Below are 6035 nucleotides of genomic sequence, written 5' to 3'. Positions count from 1 at the left end.
ATCTTTTTTGTTTCTCTTGATCTGTCTATGAAGTACATATCCATTTGTAAAAGTTGATCAATGTTTAATTGTTAAATGGAACTAGAGTGTTAATCATGACCCCTAAGAATTGGGTTAGAATGGGGGAAGGTCACACACACAGCTGGTGGGAGTTTAAACCAGTGCAGTAAAGAAAGAGACAATCCTGCAAACCCTTCTAGGTACCTTAGCCCCCTGTGAAAGAGATAGAACCAGTCTTGTTTTGGAAGAGTTAGCTTTTTAGCATATCTGGTACAGTTAGAACCATGATAAAGACTTCATTTCTCAATCCTTGTTTCCATGGACTTACTATAACTAGATAGCAAGATGGAATCCTTCTCTGGAGTCTTTTTTTTTTCAAACATTAAATGTTAATTTTTTCATCAGTAAGCCCTGCCCTCTCTTCCTCCTATTTCCCACCTTCTTCAACCTCTGTAACAAAAACCACATAGTCAAACAAAACAACATTCCCACATTGACTATCTCCATCTCACTCTTCATATCTAGTCTAGCAGCTAGATAGCACAGTGGACAGAACGCTGTCCTTGGAGTCGGCTCCCCCTCCCTTAAATTTCATTCATGTTCTTGTCATAGCATCACCTCCCTGATGTTGTGGTCTTCTTCGAGAATGGAGGACAAGCATTAATACTCATCTCTCTGGAGATGAATAGTATTCTAAATCATGGGACCTTTGGAACCATCATAGTTGATCATTGCATTGATTAGAATTCTTAAGTCTTTCAAAAAAGGTTTATATTTATAATGTTGTTATAATATAAATTATTTTCCTGATTCTGTTTACCTCTACATCATTTTAAAGTGATGTTCAAATGATGCCAACTTTTCCTACCTCTTCCTTTTTTGTATTGGCTTCCCAACTTGATAATGTAAGATATAAATCCTTCCCTTCCTCTACTTCCCTAAACACATTTTTTTTTCTTTTCCCTTTAATCTTTCCTTTTAAGATAATCAAACAAAGCAAAAATCACTCCCAGGCTTTCTATCTTATTTGACTCACTTTATATTGACTTCATGGTTCTTAAAGGATGTTGTATCACCCCTCTCCTTCTATTAAAATTCGAACACTTCATCCTTGCAGAGTCCTTTTTAATTACTTGCTTGTATTTACCTTTTTATGTTTCTCCTTATTGATATATTTATATTTCAGAATTTTTATTTAGTTCTGGTCTTTTCATCAGGAATGCTTAGAAGTTCTCTATTTCATTAAGGTTTTCATTTTTAGCCGTGTAGGATTATACTTGATTTTGCTGAGTAAATTATTCTTGGTTTTAAGTGTCTAGACTTTTGTCTTTTAAAATAATAATTTCCTTTTTTTAATAGATAGCTGCTAAATCTTGCTTGATTCTTTCTGACTGCCGCTTTTCAGTACTTAAAATTCATTATTTCTGAAAATTTTCATTTTTTTCCTTCCTTGACCTGGGAACTCTGCATTTTGGCTTTAATGTTCCTAAGAGTTTTCATTTTTTTTTGGTCAGGAAGTGATGACGATATTCTTTCTATTTTTAATTTGTCCTCTGATTCTTACTACACTGAGCAATTTTTTCCCTTCATGATTTATAATATTCATGCTCTTTTCTTTTTCATTGCTTTTGGTAGAATGATGATTCTCACCAAGGATCACGCTTTGATCTATTTGGAATGAGATATAGACATTTTCTTCTATTTTCCAATCTTTTAATTCCAATCTAATGTACTCTATGATCTCATGAAATAAAAATAAAGCAGAATTATTAGATTCTGTTCTATTCTAATTTCTCAGAATCTGTAATTTGGGTTAAGTTTTATACCTTTGGTGCCAAGCTTTTAGCAAATATCTCTTCCATAGTTCTTGTTTATTTTCAATTTCTTTCTTCTATTACTTTCATTTAATTTATAATACTGTCTTGAAGCTCATTTTTAACTCTTATGTTATTTCTTCTACAAATTCTATTTGATCTCTTAGTCAAGCTCTGAATGTGTGTGTGTTTTAGGTTTTATGAGTGTTTTGGAGTTATTCTCATCTAGATTTGTGCTTTTGGGATTTTCCTGGTCTCATAATAATCCTCATCTGTTTGTTGTTGTTGTTTATTCATTTTTCCACAGATGGACTAAAGATAAGAGCTCTTTGGGGGCTGTCTGTGATCCAGATCTTTCTAGTAGAACACTATGCATCTTTCCAGGGGAGAGAACTGCATTCATGATCTGCTCTGGGGCCACCTAGGAGCCCCCACTTTGGGTATGCTAGGTACTGAGTTAATGCTCCAAAACCTAAGCTTCTGCCTTGGGCTGCTACTGAATCTAAAATCTATTTTCTCTGGATGTCCTGTGCTGGAGACTTAGCTAGCTTTCTAGATACAGTCCTTGATCTAAGCCTAACCTTGTTATGGAGTGCCCTGGGCACTTGCCTATAAATTAAATTTGTGATCTTGGACTGAAAAAGATTACCTGCTATAGCCTTTTCTTCTCCACCATTTAACCTGTGTCTCATCTTTTGATTTTGAATTATCAAAAGTATCTCATGAGAAACAAGGAAATGTGACTTTTTTCCTGCATTTCACTTTTTTTTTTCTTCCTAATCATGTGAATGTTGCAGAAGACTCAAATCTATTTGTTACCTGGGCCCCATGACTCTCATGATTAATCTCAAAGGGAACTTTGAGACTGATTCTAGTTGGGAGGTAGAAAATTGATCTGGTTCTGATCTGTTTCCCCATGCTCCAACCCAAGTGCCCCTAGTCTACAAAAGGGAAAATTCTATGACTCAAAGACATTTGGACATTTGTGGCCTAAGCCAGTGAAGGAGGATAGTCTGCCATTGAGCTGGGTAAGTGGTGACTCTATTAGTGAGAAATGATAATAATTCCCATTTATTTGTCAAGTCAGTTTATAAAGTACTCTCCTCCCAAGAATAGGAGATAAGCTAAAATTTAGGTAGTAATACAAATTTTATTATCCCTATTTTGTGGATGAAAAATCTGAGGACCAGAGAAGATCTCAAATAATTATTATTTATATATATATGAAGAAACTAAAACCCAGAGAAATGAAATGACTCACCCCAAATTAGTGACTGAGTTAGAATTTGAACTGAAGTCTTTACTCAAACCCAGTGTTCTTTCTACTATACTAACCTGCTTAAAACTTAAATAGCTAAGTAAGGATCATCAAAATTATGACCTGAACCCAGATCTCTTCTCCTGGAGTCTAGCACTCTTCTGTTATATCTTCCTGGACACATATGTGTCCAACCAACCCATAAAGCTGCATCATTTGCTGAAGCAAAAGGTTGGAATCTCCCCTCTCCCCTTCCACACTTTCCCTAATGTTGCTCTTATATGTCTTTTTTCCCCACTGTCAGCTATAATAAAACAAATATAAAAACACTCCTCCTCCAAAAATAAACCCTACATTTTTAATGACTCTTTTCCAGATAAATGTCTCAATGCTTCTTTTTTTTTTTGTCAATGGAAGAATCCAATCTTGTCATCTGTTATTGCATAATGGATAAGAGAGTTTGAAGGAAATGTAAACACAAGATTTTTAACACTAGGATTGTGTCCATGCAGTCTTTCATGTAAACTTCAACTATTTCAAAGAACAGGGTAAACACAGAATTGGATGTCACTTTTCTCTTTCAATTTCCTTAAATTATTTTCAAATTTTTGAAGCTATGTGTGTATTTTTTGAGTAATTGCCGATTCTAGTTTGTTCATCTTGTCTTTAGTCTGTCATTTTTTCCCTGAAAGGGAATCATATACCACCCAGGTCAAGATACTGAGATGAACTGTTAAAGAAGCATAAAACATGGTTATTTAAAGGCAGGCCATGATAGTTTCCATTTTCTCCACTGCCCATTTAAAAAACCATCAGACATGAGATTGTTTAGTGTTGTTAACTTCCTCAACAACCCAGGCAACCAATTGTGTATGGGCCATTTATTTAAATCATAGGAAACAGTAATAAAAGAATTCAACATTTCCTTAATATATGGGAATTAGAAATTAATCACTCATTTTAAAATTCAAACATTTGATATTGTCCCAGGAAATTTAAGTAGTTTAGGTGTAATGTTTTTTAAGACTTGAAGGATATCTAGAACACAACACTTCAGGGATTTAAAGATGGTTGGGGGAAAACAGCTATTTACAAACAAGATATATATAGGATGAATTGAAGGTGATCTTGGAGGGAAATATTAAGATGTAAAAAAGACTGGGAAAGACTTCTTGCAAAATATGAAACTTTATCTGAGGAGGAAGAAAGGAGGAGAACATCCTGGGCATAAGAGGCAGCCAGAGAAAATACACAAAACTGGGAGCTGGAGAGTTGTGTGTGAGGAATAACAAGGAAGCAGGTGTCACTGTGAAAGGCTGTTAAGGTTTAAGGAACCTGGAAAAGTAAGAAGGGGCCAGATTATGAAGGGCCTTAAAAGCCAAACAGAAATTTATTTTTGGTCCTCTTGGCAATAGGGAACCACTGGCATTTATTGAATTGGGAAGTGATATGGTTAGGCTTGCACTTTGGGAAGATCAATTTGACAGATGATTCAAGTGGGAAGAAACCTGAGGAAGAGAGAACACCCTGAAATCCTCTGCTCTAGTCCAGGTGTGTGGTGATGGGGGCCTGTACCAGGGTGATTGCAATGTCAGAGAAAAGAAGGGAAAGTATATGAGAGATGTTTTAAAGGTAGAGATATCAGAACTTTTTAATCCCTGCTTTTCTGTGTGGTGGTAAGCAAACAAGTAGTCTCTGAGGTCTTTTATACTGCCCGAATGACCCATATTTTAAAAGCATTGGGAAACCACTGTCATTGGGGATTATTTGAAATCTCAGGTTATGAAAAGAACCTGAAGGTTTGTTTTCTTAAAAAGAGTGAACTTCTTTCATGCTCAAAGATGCACCTGCTTCATTCTCATGTCTCAGTAGGAACAATGGACCCTGGGAAGATAGCTTCTCTGACAGAGGGTGGTAGTTGGATTAGTCCCCAAAGGGCCTTAGCTGTTAAGGGTCTGTCTCCCACACCTGCTACTGTTTTAACTACCTCAGCTGCCTCCCTTAGGCAATGTTGGAGAGCATCAGGGAGGCAGGGGTAAGTTTGCAGTTGTAACTGGTACTTCTTTGAACCTAAGGGAGGCATCTGGGACCTATGCTCCTGTGACCAGCAACTGGGGCCTCTCCAGGGGTATCTGAACTGTAAGGACATGTTGGGGTGATAGAGAAAATAAAGAGGAACAATCCCCCATAGGAACGCACCCCAAAGAATTGAGGATCACTGTTTGTCTTAACCTTTTTACAATGGTTATTTAGAGCTACTGATTGTCCATGAAATCCTGGTCAGTTGGGAGGGTAGGTATGTCATAGTGGGAGTGTGGAGAACTCTGTACTCAAGGTAATTAACTGCCTTTGGGGAACATAAAAGTTGAATCCTGTTGATTGATTAGTTATATTTGAAGAGGGGATATTAAAAAAGAATTAGGTTTCTCTCTCATCACACTCAATTTGGATCAATGTATACCATGGAATCAATGTAAAGACTGACAAATTGCCTTCTGTGTGTGGGGGTGAGGGGAGAGAAGTAAGATTTGGGGAAAAATTGTAAAACTTAAAATAAATAAAATCTTTAATTAAAAAAAATTAGGGAAGAAGACATTATTAGGAATGAGCCATAGGGCTTAAGTCATTTAACCATATATTCTATGTTTGTTAAAAATTATAAAGGCTGAAAAAGAAAAGACAGAAGTGAAAACTTTAAACTCTCATCTACTGCAACAGTTGAATAGCAACAGACAATGACCAATTTCAAATTATTTAGCATTTATTTAGTACCAGCTTAAATCCCAGGTTAAATCTCTGGATTAAACTATCTCGTTGTTGGTCTTCAAAATTTTGAACACACATCTTTTAAGACATTGTACTAGAGGTGCTGGGAAAACAAGTATAAAAGTGAGACATCCTCTACCCTCATGGAGCATATATTCTGTTGGTAGAATGATTGCTGAGTCTGATGAGCATTTATG

Source organism: Macrotis lagotis, chromosome 1 (assembly GCF_037893015.1).
Source record: "Macrotis lagotis isolate mMagLag1 chromosome 1, bilby.v1.9.chrom.fasta, whole genome shotgun sequence".
NCBI lineage: Eukaryota > Metazoa > Chordata > Mammalia > Peramelemorphia > Peramelidae > Macrotis > Macrotis lagotis.
The sequence above is the reverse complement of the archived record's forward strand: the minus strand, read 5'-3'. Positions refer to the sequence as shown.